This window comes from Equus przewalskii, chromosome 15 (assembly GCF_037783145.1).
Source record: "Equus przewalskii isolate Varuska chromosome 15, EquPr2, whole genome shotgun sequence".
Taxonomy (NCBI): Eukaryota; Metazoa; Chordata; class Mammalia; order Perissodactyla; family Equidae; genus Equus; species Equus przewalskii.
The window spans coordinates 45,480,082-45,495,380 of record NC_091845.1 but is presented as its reverse complement, the minus strand read 5'-3'; the positions used below and the strand labels follow the sequence as shown (position 1 = coordinate 45,495,380).

Here is a 15,299-nt window from a genome sequence, read left to right as displayed (position 1 = left end):
GGAGCTCCTGTTTATTAGCTGTTGGACCTCTGAGATTGATTCTCTTGTTATCTTTTTTTCTCTAGTCTTAATCCTTCTTTTATTTTCTTGGAGATTTCTTCAGTTTTATCCTCAGTCCTTTTGTTTAATTCTTTTATTCCTGCTGTCAATTAATTTCCAAAGACTTTCTCTTGTTCTCTGAGTGTCCCCCTCCCATGGCTTTTGAATAGTGTCCTATTTTTATTTTCTGGATACGGTGTCTTCTCTCTCTCAAGTCATTAACGATAATATTTTGAAATTTTCTTCTGTTGCCTGCATTGTCTCTGTTTCCTGTGAATTCCTTTTTCTCTTTGCTTTGGTGCATCCCTACAAGTGAGAGGCTTTCTTCAGATGTCTGGTGGTCTTTGGTTGTCCATATTTGAAGAACTAAAACCCAACAGGCCGAGTGGCGCTTGTTGGTTAAGGCTGTATTATGAATGGTAAGACACTTAGCCTTTTTCTCTGGGGGCTCTGAGTATCTGTAACTTTTTGTTTGGGGCTGGTCCGTTTCCCCAAGGGGAACCCCCCAGTCTACTGCCTTTCTGCTGCTGTTCTGTGAGTGGAGTTGGGGAAGTGAGCCAGGGGATTGCACACACACTCCTCTGTTTTTAATCCAATTTCAGTCCTGCCTGGTGTTCCAGAGCCCGAAACTTCTGTGATTCAACCTCTCTGACTCCATTTTTCTGCTAGAGTGGAAAAGGGACTCTTGCCTGCATGTTTAGGCAGGCCAAGAGGATCTGTGGGGTCGGGAATGTGTCATATGGCTCGTTTATATGAACCTTCTGCCAATCCTTCTGTTTTCAGCCCCAAGCTTGATTCCCCTCATCATTCCCTAAAATACAGCTCCTCAAGCCCTGCCCCTTCCCAGAGTTCTCCCTTCTCCTTGGGACTCCCCTGCAGGTGCTTGTTGTAGTTGCCTTTGCTCCACCAAGGCAGGTAAAGCCTTTTCATCTTGTCCAGCCGCTTTTCATCTTCTGAAAGTTTGTCAAAAACTTTCATGCTGTCATCTTCTCTTCCATTTTCTTTCTCCTTGTGGCTTATTGTATCTTCAAAAAATTTACCTTATATTGTTTCTTTGTGGGACTTAGGGAAGTAAAGTTGACTGGTTGACTTTTTTATTTTGAAGGTGAATTTTTATTTTTATATACAAAAAAGCTACATTGTACAGTTAATCCAGTTCAGTAGTAATTTCTTTAGCTCCTGCCATCCCAGTGGTGGCAGACCTCATCATAGACGTCATCGTAGTCCGTCCTGATGGCTTTCACCAGCCTAGCCAGAGCTCTTAGTCTTCTGAGTTAACCTCTGAGGACGAGGATGGTTCAGATCTTCCTGTGGCCTTTCCTTTGGTAATTCAGTAGGGAACCTCCATTCTATGCTCAAGCCAGGTGGAAGACAGGCAACTCAGTGGGAGCCATGTCTTCTCATTTTCCTCCAAAGTGGAGGTGGTATTAAACCTGTTTAAAGGTCAAGTGCTCTCTGAGTGGGGACTTCCCCTTTATCTGCAGCTTTCCTTTCAGCAGGGACCAACATGTGCTTCATTTTCTGTTCCTTTGGCTCTGGTCTCTACTTGTGGACCAGCTTGAGTATCTGAGTAGCTGTTTGATGGTCCAAGGCCCAAGTGAACTGGCCTTCAAAGTCTCAGGACGGCTAGCCCCTTGCCTCTGCGGTTTGGATGAGCCGAGTAAAAAGGGAAGGACAATTATGGGTGATATGTATGTGATCTCAGAGATTCTGCAACCTCCATCTTTTAAATCATGAAAGACAATGGAACTCTGACTGCTCCATCCCCAGTTCCCACAACAATGTCCTGGTGGCTGTCCAGATATGGCTGAGACTTTTTATTTCTTATTAAACTTTCCCCCCTTTTAAACTCGTGCTCTTTATGGTGTCCTGACACTCTGGTGACTCATTTAGAAGCTTCTCGTGATTTGAAGCTGCCCTATGGCCTCATGTTATGATAGCTTAGCACATGCCCAGCTTTTGAGTTATTAAATCTGCAGCCTCCATCAGAAGCAAGGAGTCGTCAGTGAAGTTCAGACTCACAGAGAATTGGAAGAAGATTGAAAAATCAAAAACACCCCCTCCCAGGTATGGCTCTCAGGGGCATGGTGTGGCATCAGCCCTGTGCTGAACAGTTCAGTGTGTCGGTGGTGTCTTAGGATGTGTTTGACTTGAAATTACTTCTTGGTTTAGAGCAGTGGCCCATTGTGGTCCCCAACCAGCAGCATCAGCCTCATCTGGGAGCTTGACTGAAATGCAAATTCTTGGGCCTTACTCCAGACCACAGAAACTCAGGCTTGGGGCCCAGCAATCTGTGTTTTAACAAGCCCTCCAGAGGGTTCTGATCCACGCTAACTGGTTTAGATGATCTTGTAGACTGACGCAGAAGTCAGTTGTTGTGGGTTTGGGGGTTCGTCCCATAAAGTCTGGAAAGCTGTCTCCCCAGGGAGCGGTAATCTCACTTGAGGCTTCCTGAGGGAAATAATCTCTCCAGCATCACTGTCTGAGGCCCCTTATGCCACTCTTGAGCATTTTCAGCCTCTGCTTTGGGAAAGTAGCCAACTGGACCAAAAGCATGATTAAATCTTGAGGGAAAAAATGACTCGTCTTCTTTTGCATCATGTGAAGCACTAACAAGGTCCGTGTGTGTGAACACTAGTGATAACAGCAGTGGGCATTCTGGGTGTTTCCTCCTGATCTTTATTCTGTGTGCATGTGGGTGTGGGATGTATATTCAATCTAGTGGAAATCACACTGTATGCATTGTTCTGGTGTATGTGTGTCCCCACATCAAGAAAGAGCCCTAGACATTACTGTGCTAAGGACTGAGGTGGCGAGGGCCCCCAGGATTTGAGTTCCAGTTGTCACAGGTCCCTGTGCCCTGAGAAAATTGGTAGCCGGGTGCACAGGTCCTCAAGAAGTCATTTTCCCATGGCATTTGAGTTGTTGGTGCTCCTGGCTCCTCTTGAGCCTTTTGTTAAGGGGGAAAGTCAGGGAGAGCCGACTGACCGGGCCACTCCATTGCCATTTAGATTCCCTGACTCTGCAAGCTGCTGAATGTTGCTTTTTCATGTGCTGCCTGGGATAAAGCCGTCTGATTCTTTTCTCCCGAACAATGGCTGTTTTTATGAGTTCTTGCTTCTCCCAGGCAGTGTCCCACACAATGAAATCTTTTCCATTTGTTTAAGCTGGTGGACCTTATGGACTCTGTCTGGTTGACTTTTATCTAATGTTTACAGTTCGTGGAGTGTGATAGCTGAGCTCATTCTTTGCATGAAGAAAAAGAAAAGGTGGATGGATGATCCCCTGGGAGAAAAAAAAAAAAAACACAACACTCTGAGGGAGAAAATACCGCAGTCCCATTCAGAACTAGGGATCAAGCTGGTAGTGAAGGAAGAGGGTGGAAGACCCTTGGGCAAGTGCTGCTTTGAGGGGCTGGGGAGTCTCTCCTCAGTAGGGGAGCTGGGTACACTCTGCTAGGGCCCCCATTCTGTGCTATGGTCTCCTTTTCTCCTGGACCCAAGTGAAGACTGGAGAAATCCTTGTCATAGGAGCCATTGCCTTCCTACCTCCGCCCCAGGATCCAGGCCCAGAGGAGCCCATGCCAAGGGCCTGCTGGAGTCAAGTTCACACTGACACTGCTTGACCTGGCTGGTCACGTAGAACAGGCTTGAACTGGCCCGAGCAAAGAGGTGTCCGAATCCGGGGACACTGCCTTTCCTCCCTCCCTGATTTGTCTTCCTGAGTGAAAGGAGAGCCCTGTCTGCCCAGGGTCCCCTTTGCTTTTTCCATGACTGGTGATGCATTTACTGCTCATCCCTCACAGTTGGGAACCCACATCTCTATTCCTGCAGACAGCCTGCCCTACCCTGACACTTAGAAGCTGTGACAAAAGAGTGGGAGGCATAAAAGTCTGCCTTCAATTTTAGTAGAAAGTTCTCTAAACACTCCGGCTCCTCCTGAATCTTCCCTCTGTTCTCAAAGACCAGTTTTGTGGGGTCGGTGTTTATTGAGCACCTGCTATCTATTGTTGCCATTTGTGTGTTGAGGGTACAGGGTAGACAGCTGTCCTTCTGAAGCGTGTGTGTGTGTGTGTGTTTGTGTGTATGTAGAATTGTGTGTGTCTGTAACAGTAGCAATAGCTACCATTTATCGAGGGCTCATTATGCACCAAGTACTGTGCTGAGCATGGAGTCAGTGTGTTCAGTAAGTCCTGTGGAGTGAACGACTTCCTTCAGGCCTCCTTTTGCCTAGAAAGTCAGGCCTGGCTGGTTTTAGGCCCACTCTGTTGTCCCACCTTGTTCTGGCCCCCAGCCTGGTACAGAGAGGCAGAGAGATGCTGCACAGCGAGAGCCTTGCAGGCCAGAATCAGGAGCTTGGGTTTTGTTTTAGCAATAATGAGAAGTTATGAGTGGGTTTAAGCAGGAAGATCAGAAATGACTCACCCCAGGTCACCCCGCTCACCAGCTAACTGGTTGTATAGCCAGACCAAGAATCAAGGCATTCCCACTCCCAGCCTGGTGGCTGGAAGAAGCAGCATTATATCAGAAGACTCCATTATTTCCTATAAAAATGGCCTTCTCTAAGTGCCTATCAACAGACGAATGGATAAAGAAGATGTGGTACATATATACAATGGACTACTACTCAGCTGCAAAACAGAACAAAATCATTCCATTTGCAATAACATGGATGGACCTTGAGGGAATTATGTTAAGTGAAATAAGCCAGCTAGAGAAGGATAATCTGTGTATGACTCCACTCATATGAGGAATTTAAAAATGTGGACTAAGAACAGTTTAGTGGCTACCAGGGGAAAGGTGGGGTGGGGGATGGGCACAAAGGGTGAAGTGGTGCACCTACAACACGCATGACAAACATTAATGTACAACTGAAATTTCACAAGATTGTAACCTATCATTAACTCAATAAAAAAAAAAAAAGAAAAATAAGTTTAAAAAAAAATGGTCCTCTGTTGTTTTACCACCGTTGTACTTGTTCCTAGCATGGTGGAAACATTTTGGAGGTATGTTACAAGTTGTGTATGGTGGAAGGTGGAGATGACTTGGTGATTTTATTCACTGAGACAAATACAGCCAAGTCAGCAAGAGGTAAATCATTCCCCATTTTACAGACTAATCATTGATGTGATTCTCTCTGAACATGCATTCATAATATATCAGCTGTGGATGGCACTGCCATAGACTTGGGGAAGAAATTTATTTTTTAAATTGTCATACAGCGAAATAGACTTTTTTGGGTATCCAGTCCTATGAATTTTAACACATGTATAGATTTGTGTAACTACCATCAGGATACGGAATAGTTCCGTCACCCCAAAGAAACTGCCTTATAGCTGTCCCTTTATAGTCACTCCCTCCCTACCACAGACTTTTTAAAATAGCTTTTAAAAAAATAATGGCTTTAGTGAGATATAACTCCCATATCATATAATTCATCCCTTTAAATATAGAATTTAATGGGTTTTAGTGTATTCACAGAGTTGAGCAGCCATCACCACAATCAATTTTAGAACATTTTCATCACCCCAGAAAGAAACTCCATACCCATTAGCAGTTACTCCACATTTCCCCTAATCCTCCAGCCCCAGGCCACCACTACTCTACTTCCTGTTTCTATGGATTTGTCTATTCTGGACATTTCATATAAATGGAATCATATAGTATGTGGTAGTTTGTGTCTGGCTTCTTTCACTTAGCATGTTTTCAAGGTTCGTTCATGTAGCGTGTGTTGGTACTTCATTCCTTTTTATAGCCAAATAATATTTCTTTTATGCATATGCCACATTTTGTTTATCCATTTATCAGTTGATGACCTTTCAGATTGTTTCCACTTTTTAGCTCTTATGAATAATGCTGCTATGAACGTTCACAGACAAGTTTTTGTGTAGATAGATGTTTTCATTTCTCTTGGGTATATTCCTATGAGTGAAATTGCCAGGTCATATGGTAACCTTTTAGGGAACTGCCAGACTGCTTCCAAAGTGGCTGCTTGCTTTTTCCTGTAACCAATGTGTGAGGATTCCAATTTGTCCATGTTCTTAGCAACACTTGTTGTTATCTGTCTTTTTGAATTTAATCATCCTAGTGGGTGTGAAGTGGTGTCTCATTGTAGTTTTGATTTGCATTTCCCTGATGGCTGCTGATATTGAGCATCTTTCTACATCTAATTGGCCATTTGTCACATGAACTTTTGAAATTATTTGGCTTAATTGAAATATATCTTGGATAAGTATCCTTCAATAAATGCTTAAAATATTTTAACATAAACAGAAATACACTCTTTTCTCCTATATCATTGATTTTAAAATTATATTTAGTGTACATATTAACTGACATTAAATAGATTATTTCACCCAGGTGAATATTAGAAATTGTCAAATTTAAGAGCATTCTTTTTTGTTTTGTTTACTCACAAGTCTTGTGGAAACAAGGTAAGAATTCTTGCTTTTTAATGTCCCAAATGCCATATAAAAGTAGGCAGTTTTCATATCTTAAGCTTTAAATGTGTGCCACATGAGGATCCAGAATTGTGTGCTCAGGATATATGTATATATCTATTTTTTTAATTCACAAGTCCTTACTTTTTCTGGCCCTGATTGTAATAATAGACTGCTCTGCGTCCTTTTTAATACCTTCAACATCGACATTTCTATTTCTAATACTAGAGTTTTAAAAATAAAAATCTCCTGTGAGAGACAAAGTTCAAAATTGCCTCAGTCAGAGGAGTTAGGTTTGTATGGATTTGAACCAGCCTGTAACCTGAGTCACTCACAGCTGCTATTCATAGAACCGGGGCCTGGTGAAGGGCACCTTCTGCTGTCTCAACCGATTCAGGTGGAGCAGCTTCCTGGCCAGCAGTGATCACGAAGATGGGAAGTAGCACACTGGTGCATTTTAAGTGCGGTGATTAAAATCACTCTAAAATGGGTAAATGACTCTTTGGTATTTAGACCACCTGGGATATCCAGTGCTACTTTGAATATCAAGGAAATGGAATATTCTTATGTAAATATGTCTGCATCGTTAGCTCCTGGAGGGCTAGAATCCAATTTGGGCAAGTGTTTTCTCCACATAGACTGACAACAGGCTGACAGTGGTGCTTCTTGAATTAATGGATGAGCAAATGAATGAATGAATGTTGGGAGTAGCAGAAACTGATTGCCAGCCCACATGTCCTTCTGCCACGCTTTCCTCTTTTCTAACAGAATCTGGATTTTGTTCCATTCTTCAGCCTCCTTTGCAGCATGGGGGGTGGGGGTGGGAGTCGGTAGGAAGCAGGTGGTATTGATTGGTCCAAGCCCATCACGGTGGTCCCATGCCCCTGCCATGGTTTTGACATGGGCTGTTGCGATTAAAACAAGTCTGCTGTGGTCTCCAGAGAAAGATTCTCCTTATGGGTGAGAAGGAGACATGTGAAAACTGCCTCTCTCCTTTCCCTGGACATCGTCATGTCTGCAAGTGTCGCTATATCTGTTGCCCTCACCTTGTGGCTTGAGGGGAACCAGCCTGCCAGCAAACACTGACAGCTACGTGTGGCCTCCTGCAATAAGGAAGGACTGATTGGGTAATAAAGGGATTGGCTCTGTCTCTCATTTGCGTCTTGGGCAGGCCATATGTCCTTCCTCCATAAAGTGTCCTATAACCTTGAGAATTCACCTGGTTTAACTTGCTACTTAGCCTGCCCCTTGCTACTCTTAAGTATTTGAGGAAACTAGAAAATACAACCAACTGAAGACATTTTCATTTTAGATACCAGTAAACCTGAAGATGTCATTTAAGGCTGAGGTCAAACTTCACTTTCTTCTCTACTCCTCCCCATGTCTGCCTTTGCCTAGGTCTGGATTATTGTTGCACCTTCGAGCCCTCCTCGTTTGGCTCACATTTCTCTTCCTGCTCTGCCACAGGGGGCATTTTAGTGGAAGTCAGACCTGTGTCCATCTTGTGGGCAAATTACCCCTCCAAGCCACCCTCCTCAGCTTTAAAATGTAGGTCCTACTCATGTTGCCTGGCAGTTATGGAGATTGCATGAAATAAAGTTTGTTTGCAAACATCCTTTTACCCTTAAATTCTATTTTATCATGCTCATCTTTATTCTAACTGAGGACCGGAGAAACCCTTAAAGTCACCCTGTCCTACGTCCTGCCTGATGCAAGGATCTCCCTAACATCCAGTGTGTCCTTGCCCATTGTTTTTGGGCCACTTGAGTTGCTGAGCCAACCTTGCCCCCGCTTCCCTCCCTTCCCCCATACCCCTTACCCCCAGAAGCTTCTGGCAAGTGACTTACGTGTATTTAACTGATTCTGTTTGATTCGGTCATTCCGTATCTGGGAACCTGTCCTCTGCTTTTGAGAGTGCACAAGCTATTTGTCCGGGGACATTCATTCCAGTCTGTGGCACAAGATTTAAAACAGTCTAAATTACCGCTGCTGCGCAACCAGTCAAGTTATGATTTGTCCATTCTGTGGATTCCTGTGCATCTGTAAAAGTCAGAGACATCTGTGCAAGCATTGACAAGGAATAACCCAAGATACACTGTTAAGCAAGAAAAGCAAGGTGCAGAACTGGGTGTATAGTATGCCTTTTATGTTACAGGTGTATGGATCTACCAAGATGCTACGGATCATAAGACGCATGTTGCATTATGTACTCCTAAGAAAGAAAAAACAATACTGCTATGTAATTGTAAGGTACCCTTGGCTCTAAGACAGAGATTTTGAGATGTGAAAATGTGCATTGTAGGAGACTTGCTCTTTACCATATGCCCTTTGTGCTGTGATTTTTTTTAAACAAGTATACATTTATGTAATTTAAAAGAAGTCCAGATCTGTCACACACACACACACACACAACATGTAAGTAAAGTAAGTCCTGGGCTAGAGGAAACTCACGTGTGCTGCTGTGTATGCGCAGACATTTAGATTTCTGCCCTCACTGCCTGCTCTGGATGGAAACCTAGTTAACCATCTTAGAAAGATATATACTTGTCTTGACTGTTGGCTTTCTGGTAGTCTTTATGAATTCTAAGAAAATTTTGAAAATAGTGGCTGGGTGAGAATTGCGGCCCGTTTCTCCCTGTGCCTGTCAGCAGGGCCGGCCCTTGATAAGTTGGACCACAGGTTTTTCTTCTTTCCCATCATGTGTATTTCTGTGCATTTTCCTACGAGAATGTATGTGGTAGGTCATGTATAATTTAGTTTAATATTTATGTTTTATTTTAAAGATGATCCAACTCAGAAATCTTACTATTTTCTGGGAAAAAATTTAAAGTGACTGATTTCAGGATTTTTTTTTTCCTACAGAGAGATAGCTGCCTATCGTGTTCTAGGCAAAGTGTTAGGGAACTTGAATTCTTTCCTGGCTTCACCATTTACTTCTGGTGCCTCAGGTTCCCCCGCTTGAAGCAGGAATGATAATACCTGCTCCTCCTACTCCACAGTTTGTGAGGAATGAATGAGATAGTTTACATAAAAGTGACATAGACTTAGGATGGACAATAATACAATATCTTGAAGAACAAGGGTCAGTGTTACATGCCAATAGCAGTGATTCAGAAAGTGCTTGATTGATATTAATCACTTTTTTTTCTGCATAAGAAATGCCCTTTCTTTATTTAAAATGTTCTGTTCATTTCCTGTTGATCCCAGAGAACCCTGTTGTTAAGACTGATAGGGGCAGGACCATGGAGGGCTTATGTTTTTTACATGTTTAAAGTTTTAAAATTTTTTAAAAAAAGATTTTATTTTTTTAAGGGCAGTTTAAGATTCACAGCAAAAGTGAGAGGAAGGTACAAAGATTTCCCATATACACCCTGCCCTGAAACATGCATAGTCTCTCTGTTTATCACTATGACTCATTAGAGTGGCACATTTGTTATAATTGGTGAAGCTACATTGACACATCATAATCACCCAAAGCATGTAATTTACGATAGGATTCACTTTTCTTTTTTTTTTTCCCTCCCCAAAGCCCCAGAACATAGTTGTATATCCTAGTTGTAAGTCCTTCTAGTTCTTCTGTGTGAGCCACCGCCACAGCATGGCTACTGACAGACGAGTGATGTGGTTCCGTTTCTGGGAACTGAACCTGAGCCACGCAAGGGGAGTGCACTGAACTGTCACTGCTAGGCCATCAGGGCTGGGTCAGGGTTCACTCTTGGTGGTGGCCATTCTATGGGCTTGGACAAATGTATCGATCATTGTAATATCATACAGAATATTTCACTACCCTAAAAATCCCGTGTTCTGCTTGTTCATTCCTCACCACACCCCACCTCCCATCACTGGCAACCACTGATCTTTTTACTGTCTCCACCGTTTTCAGTATCTCCATAGCCTTTTCCAGAATGTCATATAGTTGGAATACAGTATGTGGCCTTTTGAAAGATTGGCTTCTTTCACGTAGTAATATTCATTTTTAAGTTCCTCTATGTCTTTTCATGACTTGATAGCTCATTTTTTTTAGCACTAAACATTCCATTGTCTGGATGTACCACAGTTTACTAGATGTACCACTGTTTATTAATTCATTCACCTCCTGAAGGACTTCTTGGTTGCTTCCAAGTTTTTTTTTTTGAGGAAGATTAACCCTGAGCTAATGTCTGCCGCCAATCTTCCTCTTTTTGCTGAGGAAGACTGGCTCTGAGCTAACATCCATGTCCATCTTTCTCTACTTTATATGTGGGATGCCTGCCGCAGCATGGCTTGACAAGCAGTGCGTAGGTCTGCACCTGGGACCTGAACTGGTGAACCCCCAGCTGCCGGAGTGGAATGTGCAAACTTAACAACTGCACCACCGGGCCGGCCCCTTGGTTGCTTCCAAATTTTGACAATTATGAGTAAAGCTATTAACATCCACATGCAGGTTTTTATATGGACATAAATTTTGAACTCCTTTGAGTAAAATACAATGAGCATGATTGCTGCATTGCACAGTGAGCATATGTTTAGTTTTATAAGAAACCACCAAACTATCTTCCAAAGTGGCTTCACCATGTTACATTCCCGCCAGCAGTGAATGAGAGTTCCTGTTGCTCCACATCCTCACCAGCATTTGGTGTTGTCAGTGTTCTGGATTTAGGTCATTCTAATTAGGTATGTGGTGGTATTTGGTTATTTTAATTTGCACTTTCCTAATGACATATGACATGGCGCATCTTTTCTTGTGCTTATTTGCCGTCTGTATATCTTCTTTGGTGAGGTGTCTGTTAAGGTCTTTGGCCCATTTTTTAATAAAGTTGTTCATTTTTTTATTGTTGAGTTTTAAGAGTCCTTTGAATAGTTTGGATAACAGTCCTCCATCAGACGTGTCTGTTGCAAATATTTCTCGCAGTCTGTGGCTTGTCTTATCATTTTCTTGACATTGTCTTTTGCAGAGCAGAAATTTTTAGTTCTAATGAAGTCTAGCTTATCAATTATTTCTTTCATGGATCGTGCCTTTGATATTGTATCTAAAAAATCATTACCATACCCAAGGTCATCTAGGTTGTCTCCTATGTTATCTTATAGGAGTTTTATAGTTTTGTGTTTTACATTTAGGTCGGTGATTCATTTTGAGTTAATTTTTCTGGAGGATGTAAGGTCTGTGTCTAGATTCATTTTTTTGCAAGTGGATGTCCAGTTCTAGCAGCATTGGTTAAAAAGACTATGTTTATTACCTTTGCTTCTTTGTGAAACATCAATTGTCTGTGTTTATCTGGGTCTATTTCTGGACTCTCTGTTCTTTTGCCAAGACCACACTGTCTTGATTACTGGATTTTATAGTTACTCTTGAAGTCTGATAGCATAAGTCCTTCAACTTCGTTCGTTTCCCTCAGTATTGTGTTGGCTATTCTGTGTCTTTTATCTCTCTATATGAGTTTTAGAACTGGTTTGTCAATATCCACAAAATAACTTGCTGGAATTTTGATTGGGATTGCATTGAATCTATAGATCAGGTTGAGAAGAGCTGACATCTTGACAATATTGAGTCTGCTTATCCATGAACATGGAATATCTTTTAAGAAATCCTATTAGCTGTGAACAAAACATACAAAAGTCCCACCCACATGGAGCTTAATTTCTGTTTGGGGGAGATGGACACTAAAAAAATGAGTGAATTATAGTAAATTAGAAGGAATAATTTCTAAGGAGAAAAATAAGGAAGGGAAGGGGACACTGATTGTTGGGAATCATGTGCCGTTTTAAACAGGATGGTCAGGAAAGGGCTCACTGAGGGGTGCATGTGTCAGCTCAGATCTGAGAAAAGGCGGGAGAGAAGGCCGTGAGGATACCTAGGGGAGGAGATTCCAGGTAGAAAGAACAGCAAGTACAAAGACCCAAGTTTTGAGGAACAGAGGAGGCTAGTATTTAATCACTTCTTTTGAAATATTTGCTTGGAGGAAAATGGCAACGCCATGAAAACAAGGTAAAAATTATGTTAGATGCACTTAAAATGATAAAGGGCTGAGGCCAGCCCGATGCCATAGTGGTCAAGCTCTTGCACTCCACTTCAGTGGCCCAGGGTTTGTGAGTTCAGGTCCTGGGCTTCATTTCAGGGTTAAATAAACTGACTCTCTGAGGGATTTAATCTCTTATGCAGAAGGAGCCTGTGAAAACTAGAATGATATGCTTCAGGCCTTCAGGCTGACCTAGAGTTTTTCATTTTTCAAACAACTCTTTATTATGGTATAATTTTAGATTTACAGAACTTCTGCACAGAGAGTTCCCATACACCCTTGACCCAGCTTCCCCTAATGTGAAAATCTTACGTAACAATTGACCTTAAGTGATGGATTTGTGTGTACTATGCAAGCAAATAGGCGTGTGCACACGCATGCGCACACACACACACATACAGAGCGTGAGAGAGGCAGCTCTGTTATCTGTCTGTCCTTTGGCAGCTCATCACACTTGCGCCTCCTGGGTACAGAATGGATTCTGGCCATGGCAGAAGTAGGCAAGGAGCGACTTTGAATCTCAAGTTCCAAAGCAGGAGACATAGGGAGAACAATCAGCTGTCTGGAGCGCTCTGAGTATCATGTGAACTCAGTGCCACTTGAACTTTATTTAGTAGAAGATTGGCCTGAGATACTTAATATAGACATCCCAGCTATCATGTGAGAATTCCATTCTGCTCAAGTACAGATACAAGGGAATTTGGGAATGTTCACTTCTGCTTCTCTTAATGCTAAGTCATCTCACTTTTTTCCTGTCTAGTTTATGAATCAGAAGACCAACAGTATACGCCAATTTATTCATTTATGAATCAGGGGCAACAAATCCATCCATCCATCCATTTGTCTGGATTTTAACTTTTTTCAGTAGTACTTTGCTCTGGAAGTGGTCCAGGTTGCTTTGGAAGGGGACATTGAATCCAAATGATGACAGTCGTTAGCACTCCCTCTGGGGCTTGGGAGGGAACCTATGCCCTTCTAGGGTTGCTGATACCGTCCCTCCAGAGCGCAGCTGTCTCTCAACTGCTTCTTCCCAGGGCTGTCCAGCTGTGGGAGAAGGGGTTGCTGAAATTGCAAGGGGAGTCATGGCTGAGATCCTGCTCACGTATGTGCAGCAGGAAAATCCTACAGCAGACAAGGTTTGACAGTGGGCAGGACACTTTCCTGTGGACGAAATGGAATTTTCCAAAAGCAGGAGTAGAATGCTGCCAGTTATTCATGTGGAGATCTCTTATTCTCTTAGAGGATTCTTGGTTTTATGAAGGGCAGCCCGGTTAGCAGAGATGCAAACAAAATACTTTAATGCTTTTAATTCCTTTTGGCTAAGGATAGGTTTTAAAAAAAATTTTGGAAGTATTTTTTTCTGCCAGGGCCAATTTGAGAAAAATAAAGCTTGCACTCACTTGTTAAAAAAAATTTCAGGGGCTGGTCTGGTGGTGCAGTGGTTAAGTTCGCGTGTTCTACTTTGGCAGCTGGGGGTTTGCCAGTTCGGATCCCGGGTGCGAACCTACGCACTGCTTGTCAAGCCATGCTGTGGCAGGCGTCCCACATATAAAGTAGAGGAAAGTGGACAAGGATGTTAGCTCAGGGCCAGTCTTCCTCAGCAAAAAGAGGAGGATTGGCGGCAGACGTTAGCTCAGGGCTAATCTTCCTCAAAAAAATAAAGTATAAATTTAAAAAAATTTTCAGTTAAGTTTTTAGCCTTTTCAAAAAAAATACTTGTCTCAGAGACTTTTTTGTTTAACCTTGCAAAAGCTACAAAACCAGCTTAAATACATTGTGATTGTATTGCCATGCCTCTGAACAAACTTTGTATTTGAGTACTCACACTTCTGAGGCTTGCTTATTTTGGTATGTTTTTTCCTTTTCACTGACCATGTGCGCTACTTTCTTGTGAAATACTGGCTGTGTCATTGTTGTCTGTATGCCTTAAAACAAGATATTTCACTACTAAGAAAGAGCAAAACAGTGCCAGGTCTTTAACAAAGACTGTTCAGTCTGCTGTGGAAAATAATTTTCATCAGTGAAGGTTCCATTTCATTGCAAAACAGTGCCAGACATTCCTTTCTCTCCTGCCCAGCTAGATTTCCCTATGACCCCCTCCTGAGGAACAGTTCTTCAGGCCCTACAGGCTAGAACTAAGGTATATTTGTCTTACAGAGGGACTGTGCTGTGCACTTCTGTGTGTATCAGTCCCCGCAAGCACCTTGGGAGATGGATAACGTTATGCCTGTGTTTTAATTCTTTATTTTTTCGTCCTGAGGAAGATTGGCCCTGAGCTAACATCTGTTGCCAGTCTTCTCTTTTTTGTATGTGGGATGCCACCACAGCATGGCTTGACAAGTGGTCTGTCTGTTCATGCCTGCAAAACCTGGGCCGCTGAAGCAGAGCACGTGAACTTAACCATTACACCACCATGCCAGCCTGTATCCACGTGTTATAGATGTAGAAGATAGCTTCAGAAAGTTTAAGAAACTCAACCAACGTCATGTGGGTAGTGAGTTGTAAAGTGAGAATTCCAGGCCTAGTTTTCCAATCCCAAATCCAGTGTTTATTCTCCTAGACCAGGAGTCAACTCCTGTGAGCCAACTCTGTCCCACTGCCTGTTGTTGTAAATAAAGTTTTATTGGGACATAGCCATACTCATTTATTTACATATTGTCCTTGGCTGTTTTCCTGCTACAATGGCAAGTTGAGTAGTTTTGACAGAGACCATACTGCCCTCAAAGCCTGAAATATTTGCCATCTTGCCCTTTACAGAAAAAGTTTGCCAACCCTTGTCCTTGACCACAGCTGAAGGAGCATTAGAGTTTTTTGTGTTATCAGAC

At 42.6% G+C, this 15,299-nt stretch overlaps 1 protein-coding gene across 10 annotated transcripts in view; it reads left to right on the top strand.

The window, feature by feature from the left end:
* The window catches only part of TRAK1 (trafficking kinesin protein 1), a 177,141-nt gene that overhangs the window by 29,650 nt on the left and 132,192 nt on the right, over positions 1–15,299 (top strand). The window lies entirely within an intron of this gene.